General features: G+C 43.4%; 1 protein-coding gene across 1 annotated transcript in view; it reads left to right on the forward strand.

The window, feature by feature from the left end:
- Window positions 1–3800: 3800 nt before the first annotated feature.
- BCLAF3 (BCLAF1 and THRAP3 family member 3) overlaps window positions 3801–27133 on the forward strand; it is an 83731-nt gene continuing 60398 nt past the window's right edge. The window contains 2 exon segments of the mRNA XM_033201034.1: window positions 3801–3943; window positions 7034–7217. The gene's annotated coding sequence lies outside the window, so the exon portion shown is untranslated.

Genomic DNA, 27133 nt, shown 5'->3' on the forward strand with positions numbered 1-27133 from the left:
AGCATCCTTTTGAAATATGATACGCTTTCTATAAAATCAGAACAGAAATTCGTAAGGAAATGAAAGGGTGAGACAGAGATTACTAGAGTAACGAGAGAGAACCGGGCGGGGGAGAATACAAAGAAACAAAAATCTCAATAATGAAGTTTGAGTCAAAATAGAGACAGAAATAATGCTTTAGAAAGCCATATCAGTATCAATAAAGCAAACTTGAGGTCTACTGGAAATGCTGGAAATGGATGAAAGATGAAAATGATAAAACAGGCCAGTGCGGTGGCTCATGCCTGTAATCCCAACACTTTGGGAGGTCGATATGGGTAGATCACTTGAGGTCACGAGTTCGAGACCAGCCTGGCCAAAATAGTGAAAGCTCATTTCCACTAAAAATACAGAAAGTAGCCAGGCATGGTGGCAGGGGCCTGTAGTCCCAGCTACTCAGGTGGCTGAGGCAGGAGAATTGCTTGAACTTGGGAGGCGGAGGTTGCAGTGAGCCACGATCACACCATTGCACTCCAGCCTGGGTGACAAGAGAGAGATTCCATCTCAAATAATAATAATAATAATATAATAATAATAATAATAATAATGAAAACAGAGAACTAATACAGCTGATTGCTCTTCCTAAAAGAGAGATTAGAGCTAATGGAGCAGAAACAATTCTTGAAGATAGAATGGAAGAAAACATTTATGAATTGAAGCCATATATATGCAGGTAAAAAAGGACTCACACCTCTTAACCAGAAAGAAAAAGCATTATTTATTCTTTTTTTTTTTTGAGACGGAGTCTCGCTCTGTCACCCAGGCTGGAGTGCAGTGGGTGGATCTCAGCTCACTGCAAGCTCCGCCTCCCGGGTTTACGCCATTCTCCCGCCTCAGCCTCCCGAGTAGCTGGGACTACAGGCGCCCGCCACCTCGCCTGGCTAGTTTTTTTGTATTTTTTAGTAGAGACGGGGTTTCACCGTGTTAGTCAGGATGATCTCGATCTCCTGACCTCGTGATCCGCCCGTCTCGGCCTCCCAAAGTGCTGGGATTACAGGCTTGAGCCACCGCGCCCGGCCTGCATTATTTATTCTTAAATTGCAAAAACTTCAGTATGACCAGAACATTGTACACAAGGGGAAGAGAGGCTAGGGAATAGATAATGACAAAGTTTGTATGCTGTTCGAAAGAATGTTCTCTGCCAAACAGAAAGCAAAGTCATATATGAAGAAAGGAAAATGATCATTGATATAAAGCTTAAAAAGAGTGGTAAGGCCGGGCGCGGTGGCTCAAGCCTGTAATCCCAGCACTTTGGAGGCTGAGACGGGCGGATCACGAGGTCAGGAGATCGAGACCATCCTGGCGAACACGGTGAAACCCCGTCTCTACTAAAAATACAAAAACTAGCCGGGGGAGGCGGCGGCGCCTGTAGTCCCAGCTACTCGGGAGGCTGAGGCAGGAGAATGGTGTAAACCCGGGAGGCGGAGCTTGCAGTGAGCTGAGATCCGGCCACTGCACTCCAGTCCGGGCGACAGAGCGAGACTCCGCCTCAAAAAAAAAATAAAAAAATAAAAAATAAAAAAATAAAATAAAAATAAAAAAAGAGTGGTAAAAGGATTTGTAACAGCAATTATTGGAAAAAAGAGAGATCACATAAAATGGTCACATAAAATGATTACTGAGAGGACCAGGCTCTCCACTGTGGTGGGCATCCATACATTTGTAGTGACATCATTCTTTGATAGTTGTGTGGCTTTCTCCCCACCCAAGCAGTATTTGGAAATGCAGATGTAGGAATGGAAAATGCAGACCGGAGTTTTAAGTGGTAGTTTAATGTTAGGACACGTCAAAGGGCAAGGCAGGGGGCTCTGCTTACAAGAGTGGTTGAAGGCTGGGCACAGTGGCTCATGCCTGTAATCCCAACACTTAGGGAGGCCGAGGCAGCAGGATCACTTGAGCCTAGAAGTTCCAGAACAGCCTGGGCAACATGGCAAAACTCTGTCTCTACAAAAAAAAAATTTTTTTTTTTTTAATTAGCTGGGCATGCTGGTGCATGTCTGTTGCACAAGCTACTTGGGAGGCTGAGGCAGGAGTATCACTTGAGCTCAGGAGTTTGAGGTTACAGTGAGCTATGATTATGCCACTGCACTCCAGCCAGGCCCACAACCAAGTGAGACCCTGACTCTTAAAAAAAAAAAAGAAAGAAAGAAAAAAAACGGCCGGGCGCAGTGGCTCATGCCTCATGCCTGTCATCCCAGCACTTTGGGAGGCTGAGACAGGCGGATCACTTGAGGTCAGGAGTTCGAGACTAACCTGGCCAACATGGCGAAATCCCATCTCTACTAAAAATACAAAAATTAGCCGGGCATGGTGGTGCACACCTCTAATCCCAGCTACTCGGGAGGCTGAGGCAGGAGGATCACTTGAATCCGGGAGGCAGAGGTTGCAGTGAGCTGAGATCGCACCACTGCACTCTAGCCTGGGCGACAAGAGTCAGACTCCATCTCTAAATAAATAAATAGGCCATGCGTGGTGGCTCATGCCTGTAATCTCAGCACTCTGGGAGACCGAGGCAGGATGATCACCTGAGGTCAGGAGTTTGAGACCAGCCTGGCCAACATGGGGAAACCCTGTCTCTACTAAAAATACACACACACACACACACACACACACACACACACACATTAACTGGACATGGTGGCACAGCCTGTAATCCCAGCTACTCAGTAGGCTGAGGCAGGAGAATCACTTGAACCCGGGAGGCAGAGGTTGCAGTGAGCCGAGATCACACCACTGCACTCCAGCCTAGGCGACAGAGATTCTGTCTCAAAATAAATAAATAAATAAATAAAAATTAAAAAGTGGTTGTAGTCAAAGGCCACGGGTTTAAGTTGGGTAGTGGGATTTCAACATGTAAGGTTTTAGAGATAGAGCAGTATCAAGTGATGAATGTCTAGATTTTCTAGACTGTGAGTGAACAAAGTAGAAGTAATGGTCATCCACACTGAGGAACTGAAGGAAACCAGGCTGGGTTATGGATGTTGGATTCATTGGGAAGATGGCAGTAAATCAGACGGAGAGGAAAACTAATGCCAGGCAGTCAGTAGGTGACAGTGACAAGGGAGGGCAAAAGATGTTACTACCAGATGGCATAGAGCCTGAAAGAGCTATTTCACAAGGGGAAGAAAGAATATCAGTGTCAAGCAGAAAGCTTCAAGAGTGAAGAAGTCACACTATCTTTGAGGCTGGTGCATGGACTGCGGGAGGGGAGAAACCAAGCGAGTAGACAGAGATGAGGCAATCCTTTGAATTGGATGATGGATAGATGTTGGTACCATCCGACCATTTGGGAAGTTCAGCGGGGAGGCTTTGTTTTCCGGGAATATGCTTAATTTGAGGTGTGGGAAATGGATAGAGGGTAGGTGAATGGTTAGAGATCTGCACAAAGCTGGAAGGCCCACGGGATCAAGTTCTGTCCGTGACTGAGGGGTGACCTCCAATCCCTGGGCCTTAACCCCCAGGATCCCTGGACCTGGAACGCCCATTAAGTCCCTTCCTTTCCGGCGGGAGGGCGGCAGAGGGCGCAGGCGCTCTAGCCGGACCCGGCGGGCGGGTGGCAGAGGGCGCAGGCGCCCTGGACAGAGCGGCAGCGGTGGGAACGGCCGGCAGGGGGCGCAGCGCTCTGGCCCGAGAAGCCCGGGCGGGGCACCCTCGCCGGGAGAGTAGAGGATAGGGGTTGGCTGAAGAACCGGCTCAGCGCGAGGCCGCGACAGTGGGCGGGGCCAGGGCAGGGGCGGGGCGAGGCGGTTCCGGAAGGAAGTGGTTCCGGGTCCCACGACCCGGCAGAGGCGGTTGGGGTGCCGTTGCCGTGGGAGGCGGCGGCAGAGTGAGGGGCGAGGCCCGAGGGGCCGGCGGCGGCGGCGGCCGGCGGCGGCGGCGGCGGCGGGGGGGACTTCCCGGCCGGGTGAGCGGCTCGGGGGGGGGCGGGGCGAGGAGGCCTGGGCCCGCAGGGAGGGCGTGTCCGCCACCCAGGAGGGGCGGTTCTCGGGGTGGCGGACGGGGCAGCGGGGAGGATGCGGCGGTCCGACTCGGGTTCCCTGGGGACAACTCCTCTGCGCCCCGTAGGTCCCTCTGTCAGCGCCTTCCCTCGGGCGCGGCGACCCGTCTCGGGTTTCCAGGGGACAGCTGCCCGGCGCCCCTGAGGTCCCTCGACAGGCGCGGCCACCCGGGCACCTGCTGCCGCGACCCTGATCCTCTGCCGTCGTCGGGCAGGTTGCGGTCCCCGCGGTTCCCTGCATCTGTCAAAAGGGCGGGGGCCGGGGAGGCGGTGTCCGGGGACGGTGCCCTTGTTCTCGAGGCGGCCCTGGACGCGTCGCCTGCGGGGCCTGAGCCGAGGACCCCCCCGCACCCCGCTTTGTCCTGGTGAGGCGCTCCTGCCGCGCAGCGGCATCTTCCTCTGTCAACGTCGAGAATGAGTAGTGAAGGCTGCTCATTATCCTGCATTGTAAAGTAAAACTTGTCGTTTTAGAAACGTCTACTGAAAATTGGCGCATCTCCCGTGCTTCTCTAGGTTGTATTGGGAAACTGGGCCAGTCACTGTCAGGACTGTCCTGTTGGTAGGTCTCGAGGGAAAGAAATGGGAGAGAAACCTACCCCGTAAATATTTTCCTACCCAGGTGCTTTTCGAACTGCCTATTAGGTGATTGCTTTTTTTTTTTTTTTTTTCCTGGAACAAATTACAAACTGTAGGTAGAAATCAGGAAGGCCTCTTTAGGCTCCTGGCCAGGCAGCCTTTTTAGCATTTTTCTGAATGTGAACAGGTCGGAACGACAGACAAGAATTTGAAAAGAAAAGGTTTTGCTGTGGATTCATAAGGAGGGCTTTATTTTTCATTGGTATTTTAATGGTAATGGTATAGCAATGTTTTATTTTTAATGTTGTTTTAAATGGCTACTAAAATTTTATTTTGAAATCACAGCTGTTTCAGTCACCCCCAAGAAACCTTTAAAACGTCTTATTAAAAACATTTTAATATATAGGAACCTTTAGCGTTTATACACATTTCTAAGATAGGAATCACAATGAAGGTACGTTGTTTCACTATTCCAAATTCCAAATAACCATGGTGAATATGGTTTCACCATTCCAAGTAACCATTGTGAATGTGGTTATACACCTCCAGTCTTTTTCTATGCAGAGCTTAAGATATAAGTTTTTCTTTTTTTTTTTTTTTTTTTTTTTTTTTGAGACGGAGTCTCGCTCTGTCGCCCAGGCTGGAGTGCAGTGGCCGGATCTCAGCTCACTGCAAGCTCCGCCTCCCGGTTTACGCCATTCTCCTGCCTCAGCCTCCCGAGTAGCTGGGACTACAGGCGCCCGCCACCTCGCCCGGCTAGTTTTTGTATTTTTTAGTAGAGACGGGGTTTCACCATGTTAGCCAGGATGGTCTCGATCTCCTGACCTCGTGATCCGCCCGTCTCGGCCTCCCAAAGTGCTGGGATTACAGGCTTGAGCCACCGCGCCCGGCCAGATATAAGTTTTTCTAAAGTGAATTCTCTTTTGTAATTATCTTTTTCTGACTAAGATAGCATGCCATTACATGGCTGTTATATTATAATTTATTTCATTGGTCATTCTCAGTTCTTCTCTATTAAAATACATTGTTGGGTAAATGTAAAGTCTGCATATCTATGATTACTTTCGAGTCTCACTCTGTCGCCCAGGCTGGAGTGCAGTGGCGCGATCTCGGCTCACTGCAACCTCCACCTCCCAGGTTCAAGCGATTCTCCTGTCTCAGCCTCCTGAGTAGCTGGGACTACAGGCATATGCCACCATGCCTGGCTAATTTTTGTATATTTAGTAGAGACGGGGTTTCACCATATTTGCCAGGCTGGTCTCGAACTCCTGACCTCCAGCGATCTGCCTGCCTCGGCCTCCCAAAGTGCTGGGATTACAGGTGTGAGCCACCGCGCCTGGCCCATGATTACTTTCTAAGTGTACATTCCTAGATGATAGAATTGTTGGGCAGAGTATGCACATAAGGGTTGTTGTTTTTTTTTTAATGTGAATTGCTCAAGTTCCCTCTGGAAAGGATATGCTGTTTTACACTCCTACCAACAATCTGTGAGTGTCCTTACCCACACCCTAGCAAAAGGCAACATTTAAAGGGATTTCTATAGGAATACTTTTGAGCCATACTTGTACTCTTCAACCAAGTACAAGTACCCCTCTCTAGTCATCACTTTTTTCTTATTTGTTGATAGCACTTCAGCTTCTCATCTTTTATTGCACCTTTACTATTTTGGTAAAGAAAGGTTATCTAGGTGAAGCAAAGGCTTAATAGAGCAACAAGAGATTTAAAGTTCGGATGCCCTTGAAATCCGGTATATCTGATTATCTTGAACAAGTCACTTAACTTTTCTAAGGTACTCTTTCCACAACGGTGCACTAGGGGTTATAATACATTTGCCTTACCTTTCTTAAGGATAGTTTTAAGGGTCAAATGAGACATTTCTGGAAAGTACATTTAGACAAATTTTGTCTTGTTGGTATTTTTAAAATTATTTTTAATTTTTTATTTTTAAATAGAGACAATGTCTCACTATGTTGCCTAGGCTGGTCTCAAACTCCTGAGGTCAAGCCATTCTCCTGCCTTGGCCTTGCAAAGTGCTGGGATTACAGGCATGAGCCACTGCACCCAGCCATGTTATTACCATCTGGTAAAAATTTCAGAGCACAGAAGCATCTTGAGGTTCATACATTTTTAAAGTAAATACCTTAATTCAAAAGGCTATTCTGTAGTACCCTTTGCCCCCATACTCTTTCATTTCTTAAATTGAAGTTTTTTTTTTTTGTTTTTTGTTTTTAACTGCTGCCCTAGATTATATTCAAAACTTTATCAGGGTTCTGAAGTTAGGTGAGTGAATGAATCTGCACAAATGTTGAAGGAGCAAATATTTAAAAGCACTATATAAAGCAGAGAGGGACAGGTATAATGCTAAATAAAACACAGTACTTGGGCTCATGATAAATAAAACATGGTCTTTGTGCCCTACAGGCTACATTATCCGGGCAGCAGAGGGCATAAAAGCTGCTTTCCAAATTTAGATGGCAATTTTAGATGTGATGCCTGATGTCAACTATTCTCAAGTATGCTAAAGCCCAATTCTGCTGACCAAGCACCTGAGCAAGTGACCGGCCAGTCTCCACAGGGTCATCTTTCTGACGGCAGGAGTTGCAAGGTGAGGAAGTGTTAGTATCATAGTGCAAGAACCTGCGTTCTACTTTCAGGTCCTCCACCTGGAGCAGATCAGTTAACTTTTTTGAGGCTGGCTTTATTCACTCATGAAATGCAGGTAATTCCAGCTTCCTCATGTGTTTGTTGTGAGGATTACATGACATAGTACGTGTGCAACACTCAGTAAACCAGGAACTGCTGGCACTCATGTCATCATTCTTACCCACTAGAGACTTCACTTCCCCAGGAAAAAAACTAGGTCTCTTCTAACTTTGTATTCCTACCCCCTAGCAGTCACTGGTACTTAGTCGTGTTTGATACATTCACATAGAGTGTGACCACTGATAAAAATTCAGTTTGGGTGCAGGGCGCGGTGACTCACGCCTGTAATCCCGGCACTTTGGGATGCCAAGGCGGGCGGATCACCCGAGGTCAGGAGTTTGAGACCAGCCTGGCCAACATGGTGAAACCCTGTCTCTGCTAAAAATACAAAAAGTAGCCAGACGTGGTGGCACATGCCTGTAATCCCAGCTACTCGGGAGGCTGAGGCATGAGAATTGCTTGAACCCAGGAGGTGGAGGTTGCAGTGAGTTGAGATCTTGCCCCTGCACTCCAGCCTGGGTTACAGAGCAAGACTCTGTCTCTAAATAAATAAATAAATTCAGTTTGGACCAATGAAGAAGGTAATATGTAAATATGGAATATTGGGAAAAACTGACCACGTTATTTGGAGTTAATATTAAGGAATCAAAGGAAACATTGAACTAACTGGACTTGGACTCATCTCTGCTATGACTGTCATTCTACTTTATATCCCTAATGCCAGGCAAATAGTCTCTCCTTACTAAGAATAAATGTACTGGCTGGGCGTGGTGGTTCATACTTATACTCCCAGCATTTTGGGAGACTGAACTGGAGGATCACCTGAGGCCAGGAGTTTGAGACCTGGCAACATAGCAAGACCCTGTCTCTACAAAAAAATGTTTTAAAAATTAGCTGGGTAGCCGGGCGCGGTGGCTCAAGCCTGTAATCCCAGCACTTTGGGAGGCCGAGATGGGCGGATCACGAGGTCAGGAGATCGAGACCATCCTGGCTAACACGGTGAAACCCCATCTCTACTAAAAAAATACAAAAAAAACTAGCCGGGTGTGGTGGCGGGCGCCTGTAGCCCCAGCTACTCGGGAGGCTGAGGCAGGAGAATGGTGTAAACCCGGGAGGCGGAGCTTGCAGTGAGCTGAGGTCCGACCACTGCACTCCAGCCTGGTGACAGAGCGAGACTCCGTCTCAAAAAAAAAAAAAAAAAAAATTAGCTGGGTATAGGGTATGCACCTGTAGTCCCAGCTGCTCAAAGACTGAAGTGAGAGGATCACTTGAGCCCAGGAGTTCAAAGCTGCAGTGAGCTATGATTGCACTACTGCACACCAGCCTGGGTTACAGAGCGAGACCTGGACTCAAGAAAAAAAAAAAAAAAAAAAGAAACTGACTCAAGTTTCTCCCATTTTAAAACCTCATTCCTAGACTTCTAATCACCCTGCCGCTACCTAGTTTCTCTCCTCCCCTTCCCTTCCCAGCTGGACTGCTTGAAAGAGTTGTTAATAATTGGCTTTCTCAGTTTCCTGACCTTCCACTTAGCCCTCAAGACATATGTTAACAATTTTCATTATTTTATTTGATCTCTCTGCAGTATTTACCATGAAAGTCTCCCTTTTGGAAACGTCCTTCTTTTGTTTCTGAGATTCTGTATTCCAAGGTTCCCTTCTTCCTCCCGGGAAGTTCCTTCTCAGCTTCTCCTTTGCTGGTTCATCTTCCTCCAAAGGTTGATTTTCCTGCAGGCTTGATCCTTCTTGTGCTGTCTCTGGAATAATTTATAGAGCATTGAGGCTATCTCGTGTTTGAAGATTTGGTAGAATTCCCTGTGAAACCATCTGGGCCTGACGCTTTTTCATGTGATATTTCCTTTATAACTTTCTCAGTTTTTTTTCTGTGGAAATTGGTCTATTTAAACTTTCTAACTCTAATGGAGAAAATTTTAGTGATCTGTACTTTTCTAGCAAATTATCCCTTTCATCTGGGTTTTCAAATTTATTTGGTAGAGGTCTACAAAGACATCCTTTATTATTTTTAATTTTTTCATCTTATTTCCTCCATGCCCTTTCTCATTTTGTGTTTTTGTGCTTTTTCCCTTTTTTCCTTAAGTTATCTAATGGTTTATCTATTTTATTTTGTTATTTTTTTCAAAAATACAGAATTTTGAATTATTAATTACATCTGTTTTTCTATTTTTTCCCTCATTCTTTTCTTCTACTTTCATCTTTTTTTGTTTGTTTTTCCTGACACAGGGTCTCACTCTGTCACTCAGGCTGACATGCAGTTAGTGGCATTGTCTCAGCTCACTGTAGCCTCTACCTCCTGGGCTCAAGCAATCCTCCCACCTCAGCCTCCCAAGTAGCTGGGACTACAGTGGTACACCACCACATTTGGCTGATTTTGATTATTATTATTTTTTTTGTAGAGACAAGGTCTCCCTGTGTTGCCCAGGCTGGCCTTGAACTCCTGGCCTCAAATAATCCTCCTGCCTCCGTCTCCCAAAGTGCTGGCATTACAGGCATGGGCCACTGTGCGTGGGCTTCTTTCATCTTTATTATTTCCTTCCATGTCCTTTCTTTTGGTTTATTTTGTTATTTTTTAAGTTTATTTATTTATATATTTTTTGAGGCAGGGTCTCACTCTGTCACCCTGGCTGGGGTGCAGTGGTCGATCACAGCTCACTGTAGCCTTGGATTCCTGGGCTTTAGCAATCCCCGTGCCTCAGCCTCCCGAGAAGCTAGGACTACAGGCATGTGCTACGATGCCTATTTTTTTTTTTTTTTAATTATTTTTTTGTAGAGACAGGGTCTTATTATGTTTCCCAGGCTAGTCCCAAACTCTTGGCATCAAGAGATCCTCCCACCTTAGCCTCCCAAAGCAATGGGATTACAGGTGTAAGCAATGTAATTAGTGCAATGAATTTTCCTCTGATTACTACTTTAAATGCATGCTATAAAATTGGATTTGTAGGCTGGTTCGAGTGCAGTGGTATTTAAAAAAAAAAAAAAGTAGGCCAGGCGCGGTGGCTCAAGCCTGTAATCCCAGCACTTTGGGAGGCCGAGACGGGCGGATCACGAGGTCAGGAGATCGAGACCATCCTGGCTAACACGGTGAAACCCCGTTTCTACTAAAAAATACAAAAAACTAGCCGGGCGAGGTGGCGGGCGCCTGTAGTCCCAGCTACTCGGGAGGCTGAGGCAGGAGAATGGCGGGAACCCGGGAGGCGGAGCTTGCAGTGAGCTGAGATCCGGCCACTGCATTCCAGCCTGGGTGACAGAGCGAGACTCCGTCTCAAAAAATAAATAAATAAATAAATATAAAAAAAATAAAAAAGTAAATAAAATAAAAAAGATTTTGATATATAGTGTTTTCAGTGTCATTATTTCTTTTTCTTTTTTTTTTTTTTTTGAGGCGGAGTCTCGCTCTGTCGCCCGGACTGGAGTGCAGTGGCCGGATCTCAGCTCACTGCAAGCTCCGTCTCCCAGGTTTACGCCATTCTCCTGCCTCAGCCTCCTGAGTAGCTGGGACTACAGGCGCCCGCCACCTCGCCCGGCTAGTTTTTGTATTTTTAGTAGAGACGGGGTTTCACCGTGTTAGCCAGGATGGTCTCGATCTCCTGACCTCGTGATCCGCCCGTCTCGGCCTCCCAAAGTGCTGGGATTACAGGCTTGAGCCACCGCGCCCGGCCAGTGTCATTATTTCTTTAAAAATATATAACTTTGGCTGGGCTCATGCCTGTAATCCCAGCACCTTGGGAGGCCGATGTGGGCAGATCACCTGAGATCGGGAGTTCAAGACCAGCCTGACCAACATGGAGAAACCCTGTCTCTACAAAAAAAATACAAAGTTAGCTGGGCATGTTGGCGCATGCCTATAATCCCAGCTACTTGGGAGGCTGAGGCAGGAGAATCACTTGAACCTGGGAGGCAGAGGTTGCAGTGAGCTGGGATTGTGCCATTGCACTCCAGCCTGGGCAACAAGAGTGAAACTCTGTCTCAAAAAAAAAAGTATAATTTTAGTTCTAGAATACCCAGGAGTTGCTTAATAGTAGGCTATTAAATTTCTAGATGGAAAAGCCTTTCTGTTTTTAAAATTTTTGTTCATAAATTCTAGTTTTATTGCATTATAATCAGACATATTGTTTGTAATATTCCCACTTTTTTGAAGGGGAAATATTTTTTCTTTGTGACCTAATATATGATTATTTTGATGAATGTGGTGTGAGCAGTTGAGAAGAAACTGTATTCATTAGTATCAGAGTGTAGAGTTTGATAAACAACCCTAAGAGTTACTCTATTGAGTATGTTGTTTAGATCTTAGGTCTCCTTATTTTTGGTTCACCTAATCTGTCTTGTACAAAGAATGGTGTATTACAGTCTCCTATTATTAGTGTGTTTCCAGTGTCTTCTCGCATCTCTTATAGTTTTTATCTCATGAAGGTGATTGCTGTATTATGTTTATATAAACACATATATTTATATGTTATGTCTTCATTGTGGGGTGAGGCTTTTAGGATTAAAAAATATCTTTTTGTGTCACAGTTAATGCTTTAGGACATGGATTCTGCTTTGCCTGAGACCAGGATTGCCATCCCCAGTCTTTTTTTTTTTTTTTTTTTTTTTGTGATGGAGTCTTGCACCGTTGCCCAGGCTGGAGTACAGTGGCGCGATCTTGGCTCACTGCAACTTCTGCCTCCCGGGTTCAAGCGATTCTCCTGCCTCAGCCTATCGAGTAGCTGGGACTACAGACATCTGCTACCATGCCCGGCTAATTTTTTTTTTTTTTTTCGTATTTTTAGTAGAGACTGGGTCTCACTGTGCTAGCCAGGATGGTCTTGATTTCCTGACTCCGCCATACACCCGCCTCGGCCTTCCAAAGTGCTAGGATTACAAGCATGAGCCACCTTGCCCGGCGACCTACTCTCTTTATTTCCATTTGCCTCATATACTTTTTCCAGCCATTTATTTATTTACTTATTTATTTAGAGACTGGGTCTCACTCTGTCGCCCAGGCTGGAGTGCAGTGGCGTGATCTTGGCTTACTTAAGCTCCGCCTCCTGGATTCAAGTGATTCTCCTGCCTCAGCCTCCCGAGTAGCTGGGACTGTAGGTGCGTGCTGCCATGTCCAGCTACATTTTTTAATATTTTTAGTGGAGACAGGGTTTTGCCATGCTTACCAGGCTGGTCTTCTGACCTCAAGTGATCCACCCACCTTGACCTCCCAAAGTGCTGGGATTACAGGCATGACCCACCATGCCCAGCTAATTTTTTTGTATTTTTAGTAGAGACGGGGTTTTGCCTTGTTGGCCAAGCTGGTCTTGAACTCCTGACTTCCGGTGATCCGCCCTCCTGCCTTGGCCTCCCAAAGTGCTGGGGTTATAGGCGTGAGCCACCATGCCCGGCCTAACCTTTTATTTTTAACCGTTCAGAATCACTTTGAGGCTTGGTGTTGTGGCTCACGCCTGTAATCCCAGCACTTCAGGAGGCCAAGTCAGGCGGATCACCTGAGGTCAGGAGTTCGAGACCAGCTTGGCCAACATGGCGAAACCCTGTCTCTACTAAAAATACAAAAAAATTTAGCTGGACATGGTGGTGCACACTGTAGAACCAGTTCAAGCACGGGAATTGCTTGAACTCGGAGGTGGAGGTTGCAGTGAGCAGAGATCCTGCTGCTGCAGGGCAACAGAGAGAGCCTCTGTCTCAAAAAAAAAAAAAAAAAAAAAAGGGAGTTACCTTGGTTTAGATGTGTCTTTTGTATTGTAAAAGTCGTTGAGGTTTCTTTTGTTAGTCAAATTGAAAATTTTTATTGTAATAGGTGGATTAAACCTACCCACATTTATTGTTAGGACTGAAAAATTTGGCCTCAAATCCATCATAATATTTTATAATTATGTGTATTTGTTATCCTTGCCATTTCTCTATGAGAGGTAGATATTTTGCTCTTTTATTACAAAACTTAGGGTGTGTTTGGGGGGGGTATTTAGGAAGGTTTGCATTTTTGTTCTAATCATTTACCTTTGTACTTACACCTTTTAAAATGCCCTCACTCCTTTGTTTGCTTATTTATCTGTGCATGTGTGCATGCGTGTATGTGTGCATGCGTGCGTGTGTGTGTGAAATTGCATCTATGTGATCAAAGTAAGATAATGATAGGCAACTGTGGAATTCTATCTACTTCGTGCTCCTCCTTACTGAAGAACTGGCAATAACAGATAACAGCTACCCACCGTGGCCAAGATAATAATCCATGATGGTCTCTTCAGGTCTATCTTCCCCTTCTCACTATTCTACTGATTGTGCTCTTTTTCTGTGGGGTCTGACTTGGTGCGTTTCTGTGATGGAATGTGGCTTTTTGTTTGTTTGTTTGTTTGTTGTTGTTGTTGGAGAGAGGAAGTTTCACTGTGTTGCCCAGGCTGGTCTCTAACTTCTGGGCTCAAGCGATCTGCCTGCGGAAGTGTTAGGATTACAGGCATGAGCCACCACGCCCAGCCTGAGGCTTCTTTGTTGCAAAGGCTTTCCTGGGGAATTTTTATTCTTTGCATTTGTAAATGCTGAATTCACATTTAGTGTGGAATCTCTGTCAGTTGATTTTTTTTCTGTAACAGCTTTGTTGAGATAGAATTAACAGCTTTGTTGAGATAGAATTAACATAACACAATTTACCCATTTACAGTGTACAATTCAGTGTTTTTCAGTATATTCGTAGAGTGTGCAACTATCACCACAGTCTAATTTTAGAACATTGTCTTCACCCCAAAAATAAACTTATGCCCATTAGCCATCATTTCTCATCCCCCCAACCCCTTCTTCCACCCAGGCAACCACCAGTCTACTTTTTGTTTCTATGGATTTGCTTATTCTGGACATTTCACATGAAGGGAATCATATAATAGTGGTCTTTTGTGACTGGCTTCTTCCGCTTAGCATAATGTTTTCCAGGTTTGTCTGTGTTGTAGCATGTATTGGTACTTCATTCCCTTTTATGGTCAAATGATACATATTCCATTGTATGGGTATATTAATACTACATTATATTCATTCATTCATCTTGCACATTTGGGTTGTTTTCACCTTTTGGCTATTATGAAAAATGTTCCTGTGGATATTTGTATACAAATTTTGTGTAGACATGTTTTCATTTCTCCTGGGTACCTATCTAGGAGTAGAATAGTTGGGTCATATAGTAACTCTGTGTTTAACTTGTGGGGGAACTGCCAAACTTTTCCAAGTGGCTTCTCTATTTTATATTTCTGCGAGGAATGTATGAGGGTTCCAATATTTCTACATCCCTGAAACACTTGTTATTTTGATGATGCCCAGTTTTATCTATTTTTTCTTTTGTTGCTTTGTTTTTTGTTTTGTTTTGATTTTTTTGTAGCAGCCATTGGAAATAATGTTGCTTTGTTTTTGATGTCCTAACTTAAAAATCATTTCCTGATCCAAGATCACACAGATTATTTTTATGTTTTTTTCTAAATTTTGTAGATTTAGCACTTACATTTAGGTCCTTAATCCATTCTGAGTTAATTTTTGTATATGGTGTGAGGTAGGGCCAAGCTTTAACCTTTTGCTTGTGGATATCCAGTTGTCTTAGCACCCTGTGCTGATTTGTTTAACCTCTTAATATCTGGTGTATCTGTTTTTTTTCCTGCCAGTATCCCTTAAACCCACCTATAGTGTACATAGCAGTGGAACTGCTTCTACTAGTCTCTCTTGCTTTCTCTTCTTCTCCAATTTTCTAGTTGTTTATTTTTTAAACTCTGTCACAATGTGCAACAATTTTTTTTTTTTTTTTCGAGACGGAGTCTTACCTGTCGCCCAGGCTGGAGTGCAGTGGTGCAGTCTTGGCTCGCTGTAACCTCTGCCTCCTGGGTTCAAGTGATTCTTGTGCCTCAGCCTCCCGAGTAGCTGGGACTACAGGTGTGCAACACCACGCCTTCTAATTTTTTGTATTTTTAGTAGAGATGGGGTTTCACCATGTTGGCCAGGCTGGTCTCCAACTCCTGATCTCAGGTGATCTGCCCACCTCAGCCTCCCAAAGTGCTGGGATTACAGGTGTGAGCCACTGTGCCTGGCCAATGTGTAGCAATTTTACACTAATCTTCCACCTTCATCCTTATCTTTCTTTTAGTGTCTTATATGTACATTTATACATTTTTAAATGCTCACCATCAGTCCTTTTGCTGACATTTCCCCCATTTCGTTGAATAAAGCTCATCTTCCAGTATATTCCCAGGAACGGTTAGTGAGTGCAGAATTCCCTATACCCTTGTAAGTTGAAAACTGTTTTTCTTGTTGCCTTGATGTTTAAGGAACATCTTAACTGCTGTAAAATCCTTGGCTCACATTACTTTCATTGAGTTTTATATTTTAGTGCTGCTCTGTTTCTCACCTTGCCTTGTATTTTGTTTTTGAAAAATCTCATAATCTGATACTGATCCAGTTCTTTTGAACTTGTAAGTTATTTATTCTTTTTGCCTGGAAGTCTTGAGAATTTTATCTTTATGTTTGAAATCAAATAGTTTTTACTAGGCTGTATTTCAGACTTACTTGTTCTAGATTAATTTTCCTAGGCACCTGGTGAGCCCTTAAATGTGTAGATTCAGGTCTTTTAGGTAGTTTAAAATTTCTGGAATATGTTCTTGCATTCTGAGCGAATTATAGTTTTAAATACTAGTTCAGTTCTATTGTTTGGTTTTTCTTCTTCAGGGACTGCAATTACATGAATATTAGTTTTTTTCTCTACCTATTTGCTATTTTCACTACTTCTCTCTGACCCTTTCTTTCCTTCTCCCCGCTCCTCTTTCTCTCTCTCTCTTTTTCTCTCTCTCTCCCCCCCCCCCCCCTTCCTCTCCCTCAATGTCATTTTTTATTTTCTCGGTTGTTTTCATGCCTGTCTTCAATGTTCCTTATTAAGTTTTAATTTGAGTTTATTCTCCCTTGGGCATGTTGTAATTTATTCCTCATTTTTGGGATAGTTGAGTCTTTTTCTCCCATTTTTTTTCTTGAGCCTCAACTTTTATTCTTTCATTTTTCCATTTTTTGTTTGTTTTTCAACTATTTCTGTTCTGAGTTTGTGAATTTCTGATTCAAGGTAGGTTTTTTAATATCCTCCAATGCTTTTGAATATATTTAATTCTATTTGTAGTACAGGCATACATACCTCAGAGATATTGCAGGTTTGGTTCCAGACCACTGCAATAAAGCGAATATTGTAATAAAGTGAGTCACACAATTTTTTGTTTCCTGGTGCACATAAAAGTTATGTGTATGCTATACTGTAGTTTGTTAAATGTGCAATAGCATTATGTCTAAAACAATACGTACCTTAATTTAAAAATACATTATTGCTAAAAATAAAATTGCTGATGGTCCTCTAAGCCTTCAGTGGTGCATCATCTTTCTGCTGATGAAGGGTCTTGCCTTAGTGTTATGGGCTCATGACCGATCAGGGGTTGGTTGTTGAAGGTTGGGGTAGCTAGGGCAATTTTTGGAGAGGTAGCGAAGTCTTGCTCTGTCACCCAAGCTGGAGTGCAGTAGCACGATTGTGGCTCACTGGAACCTCCATCTCCTGGAGGTTCAAGTGATTCTCCTGCCTCAGCCTTCCAAGTAGCTGGGACTATGGGTGTGTGCCACCACACCCAGCTAATTTTTATATTTTTAGTAGAGATGGGGTTTCACCATGTTAGTCAGGCTGGTCTCGAACTCCTGGCCACAACTGATTTGCCCGCGCTGGCCTCCCAAAGGGCTGGGATTACAGGCATGAGCTACCACGCCCAGCCTAGGGCAATTTCTTAAAATAAGACAACAATAAGGTTTGTTGCATCAATCAACTCTTCCTTTTACAAAAGATTTCTCTGGCTGGATGCTTTGGCTTAGCCCCGTAATCCCAGCACTTTGGGAGGCTAAGGCAGGAGTATCTCTTGAGGCCAGGAGATCAAGACCAGCCTGGGCAACAAAGTGAAACCCTATCTCTGAAAAAATATAAGACAAAAAAAATTAAATAAGAGATTTCTCTGTAGCATAGATGCTGTTTGATAGCATTTTACTCACAGTAGAACTTCCATCAAAATTAAAGTAAACTGGTCAAATCCTGCTACTGCTTTATCAACTAAACATATGTAATATTCTAAATCCTTTTTTGTAATTTCAACAATGTTCATAGCATCTTCACCAGGAGGAGATTCCAATCAAGAAACCACTTTCTTTGCTCATCTATAAGAAGCAACTCTGCATACATCCAAGTTTGATTGTGAGACTGCAGCAATTTAGTCACATCTTCAGGCTTTACTTCCTGTTCTAATTCTCTTGGTGTTTCTACCACATCTACATTGACTTCCTCCACTGAAGTCTTGAACCCCTCAAAATCATCCATGAGAGCTGGAATCAACTTCTTCCAAACCCCTGTTAATATTGATATTTTGACTTCCTCCCATGAGTCATGAATGTTCTTAATGGCATCTAGAATGGTGAATCCTTTCCAGAAGGTTTTAAATTGACTCCCCAGATCCATCAGAGGAATCACTATCGATGGCAGCTATAGTCTTACAAAACATATTTCTTAAATAACAAGACTTGAAAGTCAAAATTACTCCTTGATCTATGGGCTACAGAATGAATGCTGTGTTAGCAGGCACAAAAACAGCATTAATCTCCTTGTATATCTCCATCAGAGCTCTTGGTGACTAGGTGCATTGTTAATGAGCAGTAATATTTTGAAAGGAATCTTTTTTTTTTTTTTCCTGGGCAGTAGGTCTCAACAGTGGACTTAAAATATTCAGTAAACCATGCTCTAAACAGAGGTTCTGTCACTCAGACTTTGTTGTCCCATTTATGGAGCACAGGCAGAGTTAGTGTAATTCTTTTTTTTTTTTTTTTTTTTTGAGACGGAGTCTGGCTCTGTCGCCAGGCTGGAGTGCGGTGGCCGGATCTCAGCTCACTGCAAGCTCCGCCTCCCAGGTTCACGCCATTCTCCTGCCTCCGCCTCCCAAGTAGCTGGGACTACAGGCGCCCGCCTCGTCGCCCGGCTAGTTTTTTGTATTCTTTAGTAGAGACGGGGTTTCACCGTATTAGCCAGGATGGTCTCAATCTCCTGACCTTGTGATCCGCCCGTCTCGGCCTCCCAAAGTGCTGGGATTACAGGCTTGAGCCACCGCGCCCGGCCGTTAGTGTAATTCTTAAGGGCCCCAGGATTTTTAGAATGGTTAGTGAACATTGGCTTCAACTGGAAGTCACAGCTGCATTGGCCTGTAACAAGAGAGTCAGCCTGTCCTTTTTTTTTTTTTTTTTTGAGACGGAGTCTCGCTCTGTCGCCCAGGCTAGAGTGCTGTGGCCAGATCTCAGCTCACTGCAAGCTCCGCCTCCCGGGTTCACGCCATTCTCCTGCCTCAGCCTCCGGAGTAGCTGGGACTACAGGCGCCCGCCACCTCGCCCGGCTAATTTTTTATATTTTTTAGTAGAGACGGGGTTTCACCGTGTTAGCCAGGATGGTCTCGATCTCCTGACCTCGTGATCCGCCCGTCTCGGCCTCCCAAAGTGCTGGGATTACAGGCTTGAGCCACCGCGCCCGGCCCAGCCTGTCCTTTAAAGCTTTGAGGCCAGGCATTTACCTCGCTAACTGTGAAAGTCCCATCTTCTTTTTTTTTTTTGAGATGGAGTCTCGCTCCGTCCCCCCAGGCTGGAGTGCAGTGACGCCATCTCCGGCTCACTGCAAGCTCCGCCTTCCTGGTTCACGCCATTCTCCTGCCTCAGCCTCCTGAGTAGCTGGGACTACAGGCGCCCGCCACCACGCCCGGCTAATTTTTTGTATTTTTAGTAGAGACGGGGTTTCACCGTGGTCTCGATCTCCTGACCTCGTGATCCGCCCGCCTCGGCCTCCCAAAGTGCTAGGATTACAGGCGTGAGCCACCGCGCCCGGCTGAAAGTCCCATCTTCTTTCGAGAGAAGGCTGTTTCATCTACACTGAAAACCTATTGTTTAACGTAACCACCTTCGTCAGTGATCTTCTGGATAACTTGCTGCAGCTTCTCCGTCAGCACTTGCTGCCTCACTTTGCCCTTTTATGTTATGGTGATGGCTTCTTTCCTTAAACCTCACAAGCTAACCTCTGCTGATTTCCAACTTTGCTTCTGCAGCTTCCTTACCTCTCTCAGCCTTCACAGAATTGAATGGAGTTAGAGTCTTGCTCTGGATTGGGCTTTGGCTTAAGGGAACGCTGTGGCTGGTTTGAGCTTCTATCCAGACCACTCAAACTTTCTCCGTATCAGCAATAAGGCTGTTTCACTTTCTTATACATGTATTCATTTAAGTAACACATTTAATTTCCTTCAAGAACTTTTCCTTTGCATCCACAACTTAGCTGTTTGGCCCAAGAAGCCTAGTTTTTGGCCTTTCCCAGCTTTCGATGAGCCTTCCTCACTAAGCTTAATCATTTGTAGCTTTTGATTTAACTTGAAATGTGTGACTCTTCCTTTCACTTGAACATTTAGAGGCCATTGTAGGATTATTAATTGACCTCATTTCAATATTAGTGTGTCTCAGGAAGTAGGGAGACCTGAGGAAAGGGAGAGAGAAGGAAGAATGCCCCATCAGAACACACACTACATTTATTGATTATGTTCACCATCTTATAAGGGCATGGTTCATGGTGCCCCCAATTACAATAGTAACATCAAAGATCACAGATCACCATAACAGATATAATAGTAAGGAAGAAGTTTGAAATACTTTGATTTTTCCCAAAATGTGACATGACACAGAGACAAGAAGTAAACACGTGAGGTTGGAAAAATGGCACTGATAGACTTGCTCAATGCAGGGTTGCCACAAACCCTGCATTGTAAAAAACCCTGCATTTGTAAAAATGCAGTATCTGTGAAGTGCAGTAAGGCAGAGCACAACAAAATGAGGTGTACCTCTACAGACTTACTGTTTCCTTTTGCTTCATGTTTTTTTGGGGAGAAAATATTCTCAGGTAGGAAATTCTGTTTTCTGGCCGGGCACAGTGGCTTTTGCCTGTAATCCCAGCACTTTGGGAGGCTGAGGCAGGTGGATCACCTGAGGTCAGGAGTTTGAGACCAGCCTGGCCAACATGGTGAAACCTTATCTCTACTAAAAATACAAAAATTAGTCAGGAATGGTGGCACGTGCCTATAATCCCAGCTACTTGGGAGGCTGAGGCAGGAGAATTGCTGGAACCCGAGAGGCAGAGGTTGCAGTGAGCCGAGATCGCACCACTGTACTCTAGCCTGGGTCACAGAGCAAGACTCCATCAGAAAGAAAGAGAGAGAGAGAGGAAGGAATTCTGTTTTCCCACTCTTGTCAACACGTAGGTGCCATCAGACTTTTAAATTTTTGCAAATCTCATGAGTATGAAATAATATCTCATTATTTTCATGTTATTTCCTGGATTCTTAGTGGGGTGGAGTATCTTTTCATGTGTTATTGGACATTTGTATTTCCTCTTTGTTGAAAACTGGAAGGATGGAGCTGCCATTTACTGAGATGGGACAGACTGTAAGAGGAGAAAATGTTGGAGGGAGATCAGGAGTTTGCTCAAGGACATGTTTACAGAATCCAGTGGGCTGTTGCATATGCAAGACTGGAGTGCATGGGATGGGTGTGAGCTGGAGATACAAATTTGAGGTTGTTAGTTTATAGAGGGTATTTAAAGGCATGAGACTGAATGAGAGTACAGACACAAGTCCAAAGACCAAAGTCACTATTTAGAGGAAGACTGGGTTCACTCTTAAGGGTCAGGGTGATGATGGGGAAGATGGGGAAAAATTGGCAAAAGAGACAGAAGGAATTGTTATAGAGGTAGGAGGAAAACCAAGAAAATGTAGTATTCTGGAATCCAAGTGAAGAAAATGTTTCCAGGAGGAAGGTGTGTGAAATGCTCCTGGCAGCCATGTGTGGTGGTTCACACCTGTAATCCCAACGCTTTGAAAGGCCAAGGCAGGAGGATCTCTTGAGCCTAAGAGTTTGAGACCACCCTGGCGACATATTGAGACCCATCTCTACAAAAAATTTTAAAAATTAGCTGGGCATGGGCCGGGCGCGGTGGCTCAGGCCTCTAATCCCAGCACTTTGGGAGTCTGAGGCGGGCAGATCATTTAAGGCCAGAAGTTCAAGACCATCCTGGCCAACATGGTGAAACCCTGTCTCTACTAAAAGTACAAAGATTAGCCGGGTGTGGTGGCACACACCTGTAGTCCCATTTACTTGGGAGGCTGAGGCACAAGAATCGCTTGAACCCGGGAGGTGGAGGTTGCAGTGAGCTGAGATCGCAGCACTGCTCTCCAGCCTGGGTGACAGCGTGAGACTCCATCTCAAAAAAAGAAAAGGAAAAAAAGAAAAGAACCATATAGTAAATATTTTAGACTTTGTGGGTCACATACAGTCTCTGTCACATATTCTTTTTCTTCTTCTTTTTTTTTTTTTTTTTTTTTTTTTACAACCCTTTAAAATGTAAAAAGCATTCTCAGCTCAGGCTGTATGTTTAAACCTCCTCTCTTATCTATCAAGCAGCTGAACTAGTACTTGTCATTACCAGCTGATACCCACTAAGCAATTGCAAACAAAGTTAACTTTAAAAAATAGCTTTATAATTTACTGGTTTAAAGTGTACATTTCAGTGGTTTTTAGTATGCTTGCAGAGTTATGCAACCATCTCCATATATCTGATCTAATTTTAGAATATTTTCCTCACCCCAAAGCTAATGTTTTTACAGCTTCGAGGTATAATTTATATGCAATAAAATTCACCATCTTTGAATGAATAGTTTGAATTTTTTTTTTTTTTTTTTTGAGGCGGAGTCTCGCTCTGTCACTCAGGCTGGAGTCCAGTGGTGCGATCTCAGCTCACTGCAACCTCTGCCCCCCAGGTTCAAGCGATTCTCCTGCCTCAACCTCCTGAGTAGCTGGGACTACAGGCGCGTGCCACCATGCCCAGCTAATTTTTTGTATTTTTAGTAGAGACGGGTTTTCACCATTTTAGCCAGGATGATCTCAATCTCCTAACTTCGTGATCCACCTGTCTCAGCCTCCCAAAGTGTTGAGATTACAGGCGTGAATGAGCCACCGTGCCTGGCCCATTTGAATTTTAATAAAGCTAATTTTAATATTGGGCAAAGGAAAATGTTCTTAGTAATACTTCTTTTATCACATGCAATAAATCTCACTTGTAAGTATTTTATCCTAAGTGATCTCCACTTTTCCTTTAAAACCAGTGGTTCTGTAGCTCCTGGACCAGCAGCACCCACATCACCTGGGAACCTGCTAGAGTGGGGCCCACCCCAGGGGCAAGGCCCAGCAATCTGTGGTTTAACCAGCCTTCCAGGTGATTCTAATGCACACTAAAATTTGAGAACTACTCCAATGTATATTCCTGCATGGAATTGCTAGGCTGTGGGATATGGGCATGTTCGACTTTATTGGGTATTTCCAAACTACAGGTGACACTTGAACAACACGGACTGGAACTGTGTGGGTCCACTCATATGTGGAGTTTTTCCCAAAGAAACGTGTATAGAAAATACGGCATTTGAGATATGCGAAAGCTGCCTGTGCAGAGGGACTTGGATATGCACGGATTTTGGCATATGTAGGGATTCTGGAACCAATCCCTTGAGTATAACAAGGGGCAGCGGTATTTTCAAACTAGTTATACTGTACCATGTACAGCTCACCTAGCAGTAACTGAGAGTTCCCATTTTCACACATCTTTGCCAACATTTTTGAATATGCAACTTAAAAAAACATTTTTGGCCTATCTGATGAGTGATCATAGCCCTTTGGCATATCAAATGGCTGTGATCTTAATTTGTATTTTCCCAGTTACTAATTAAGTTGAACATCTCATATGTTCGTAGGTCATTTGAGTTTTGTGTTCTGTGATAATGGAGTCTTTTGCCTATTGAAATAAATACAATTATGTAAATAAATGCAATGTGTTGAAATAATTGCAAAATAAACCCAGAATTCCCAAGGAGAAGAAGCCCAGAGGGAAAAAAAAGAAAGTCCAGGAAAGAGTCCTAGGGGATGTGATAGTTACACAGTCAGGAGAGAATAGGGGTTTGTCAAGCTGACTGAGGGAAGGCCATCCATGTGCTGGACCAGCACGGCCTGATCAGGGAAAGCGAGTAGTGTGGTGTAGGGGACTAGTAGGGTGTGTGGAGGAAAAGACACACATAAGGCTGGGAAAAAGGTAGGAAGCAACTAGATGTATTTATCTTACATTCATTTAATCTTTTTTGTTGAGCATTTGGGTATTAGTTTTCGTGGGCTTTTTTTCTTTACTATTATAAATAAAACTGATACAAACATCTTAGTATACACAGCTGATTTTTTTCTTTTGAATTATTTTTTTTAAACAAGTTTAAACTGAAATTACTAGATTAAAGGAAAGGAGGTATGATTAGTTTCATAGTTTCTTACATGTTTCAAGATTACTCTCCATTAATCATTAGGGAAATGCAAATCAAAACCACAATGAGATACCACTTCATACCCTCTAGGATGGCTATAGTCAAAAATATAGTAAGTGTTGGTGAGGATGTAGAAAAATTAGAACCCTCATACACTGCTGGTGGGAATGTAAAATGGTGCAGCTACTTTGGAAAAGTTTGGCAGATCCTCAAAAAGTTAAACATAGAGTTACCAAGTGACCCAGTAATTCCACTCCTAGGTATATACCCAAGGAAATGAAAACATATGTCCACACAATAACTTGTACACAAATGTTTGTAAGAGCATTATTTATAATAGCTGAAAGGTAGAAACAACCCAAATATGCATGGAGAGGTGAATGAATGAACAAAATGTGATGTACCCATACAGTGAAATGTCTATTATTCTACCATAAAAAGGGATGACGTACTGATACATGCTACAACACAGGTGAATCTTGAAAACATGCTAAGTGAAAGAAGCCAGTCACAAAAAAACCACATACTGTTTGATTCCATTTATATGAAATGTTTCAAATAAGCAGATCCATAGAAACGGGCTAAGGAGGGGAGGGGAGAAGTGGGGGTCACAGCTAACAGGGTCTCTTTTGGGAAGGTGAAAATGTTCTACAACTAGACAGTGATAATGGTTGTATATCACTGTGAATATACTAAAAAACATTGAATTGTACACTTTAAATGGGTAAACTGTATGGCGTGTGAATTCAACATCAATAAATATGTTTTGTTTTTAAAAATGAAAAAGATTATGCTCCAGAAAAATTTTCCTTTCTCATTATCATCAGCAATATTTTTGTTACCCCCCCCCAAAAAAATTACCACCTTTGGGTTTATTATTTTCGTTAAATTTAATAGGTATGAACTGATACCCAGAGTTTATTTAAATTATAAGCTTCCCTATTTAATGTAATCGCTATCAGAGCAGGAAGTTTTGCCTGTTTTTGTTCACTGCTGTAGCCCTAGAACAGTGTCTGGCAAATAATTGGTACACAGCAAAATGTGTTAAATGATTACTTTTTTTTTTTTTTTTTGAGACAGAGTCTTGCTCTGTTGCCCAGGCTGGAGTGCAGTGGTATGATCTCGGCTCACTGCAAGCACCGCCTCCCGGGTTCACGCCATCCTCCTGCCTCAGCCTCCCGAGTAGCTGGGACTACAGGTGCCCACCACCACGCCCGGCTAATTTTTTGTATTTTTAGTAGAGACGGGGTTTCACTGTGTTAGCCAGGATGGTCTCGATCTCCTGACCTCGTGATCCACCCACATCAGCCTCCCAAAGTGCTGAGATTACAGTTGTGAGCCACCAGGCCAGGCCAAGTGAATACATTTTAATACTTTTAATTACTAAGTAAACATTTTTTCCTTTAGTGTTTTAATTTCGTAATGCTTTGTGAGTTAATTGTTCTTAGCCTCAAAATCTTTTTAGAAAGAGGCTGTGTATAACTAAATGAATTGAATTGATCGTACTTCCTCTGATGAGTGATCTAGTTCAAGTTCTCTGACTTTATATGCTTTTACTTTCTTCTGAGATTCAGGATAACAGTAGTTTGCAAACGTTTAAGTATGAGGACCGCCTTTTAAACTGATGTCTACGTAATAATTGTACTTTTTGTATCTGTGGGTGGAAAAACTGCATAGTGACAAGAAGTCTTTATATTTTAGTTTCACCATAGTATCTTCAGAAATTTGCAAAATCGAGGTGCATAATACATGAGACATATACTTGTTTATTCGGTAGTCTGTGCATGGTAGCTATATGATCATTCATGAGCCCATGGCAGTTGTTTTAGAAGCCACCAGGGGATTGGGACCACTAAGTTAGGAACTACTTAATATTAGTATCAGAACTGAGGAGGACTACTGAGTTATAAATAATAGCTAGTATAGGAGATTATACCTACTTATGTATTTTTAAAAATCAGTTTCTGAAGCTATCAGTTTCTTTTAAAGACTGAAGAATATTTGAAAAACCAAGTTTAGAAGTGCCTTTTAATATTTACTCATTTGACATTATTTGTTTTAGCAAAAAACCAGAAGCAAACTAAATGTCTAATAATGTTCAATTACATTTTGGGTATATTTGTCTGGTGGAAAGTTAGGCAGCAGTTGCATATTCGAAATTGTAATTCTGACCGGCTAGGGTAGCTCACGCCTGTAATCCCAGCACTTTGGGAGGCCAAGGTCGGAGGATTGCTTGAGCTCAGGAGATCCAGACCAAGCTGGGCAACATGGCAAGACCCTGTGTCTACCAAAAATACAAAAATTAGCCAGGTGTGGTTGTGCACGCTTGTCGTCCCAGCTACTTGGGAGGTCAAGCATCGCTGGAGCCTGGGAAGTCAAGGCTGCAGTGAACTGTGATTGCACCACTGCACTCTAGCCTGGGTGGAAGAGCAAAACCCTGTCTCAAAAAAAAAAAAAAATTAAAAAAAATTGTAATTCTTAGAATCCAACAATTTAAAAAGCAGTGTATACCATCATGTATTCCTAAACATTTTAACTGTGATTATATGAAGTATTTCTATACATGGTGAAAGACAGGAAAGTAGTAGTGCTTGTATTCAGATAGAGGAATTCTGGGTAATTTTTCCTCTTTTTGGACTACTTATTTAGCAGTTGCTGTGTGCCAGATACCAATAAGCTCTTTTTATGATTTAATTTAGGGGTCATTAAACTACAGTGCATTTGACTTGCCAGGCCTATTTTTGTATGACCCACTTGAGCTAAATAGTTTTTGTACTTTTATTTTTTTAATTAATTTTGACCAATATAGTGCCTTTAACCTAGTATATTTAAAATATTTCAACATGTAGTTAATATTAGAAATACATTAATAGGCCGGGCGCGGTGGCTCAAGCCTGTAATCCCAGCACTTTGGGAGGCCGAGACGGGCGGATCACGAGGTCAGGCGATCGAGACCATCCTGGCTAACACGGTGAAACCTCGTCTCTACTAAAAATACAAAAAACTAGCCGGGCGAGGTGGCGGGCGCCTGTAGTCCCAGCTACTCGGGAGGCTGAGACAGGAGAATGGCGTAAACCCGGGAGGCGGAGCTTGCAGTGAGCTGAGATCCGGCCACTGCACTCCAGCCTGGGCGACAGAGCAAGACTCCGTCTCAAAAAAAAAAAAAAAAAAAAAAAAAAAAAAAAAGAAATACATTAATAAAACATTTTACATTTTTTATATGAACTCTTTGAAATTTGATGTGGATTTTATACTTACGGCACATCTCAATGTTGTCTAGTCACATTTTTACATTTTTAAAGAGTTGCTTTAAAAAAAGGAAGAAACAGATGTGACAGAGACCTTATATGGCCTGCAAAGCCTAAATAGTTACTATTCGGCACTTTGCAGACAAGGTTTACTGATCC

This window comes from Trachypithecus francoisi, unplaced genomic scaffold, assembly GCF_009764315.1.
Source record: "Trachypithecus francoisi isolate TF-2019V2 unplaced genomic scaffold, Tfra_2.0 Lachesis_group6, whole genome shotgun sequence".
Classification (NCBI taxonomy): Eukaryota; Metazoa; Chordata; class Mammalia; order Primates; family Cercopithecidae; genus Trachypithecus; species Trachypithecus francoisi.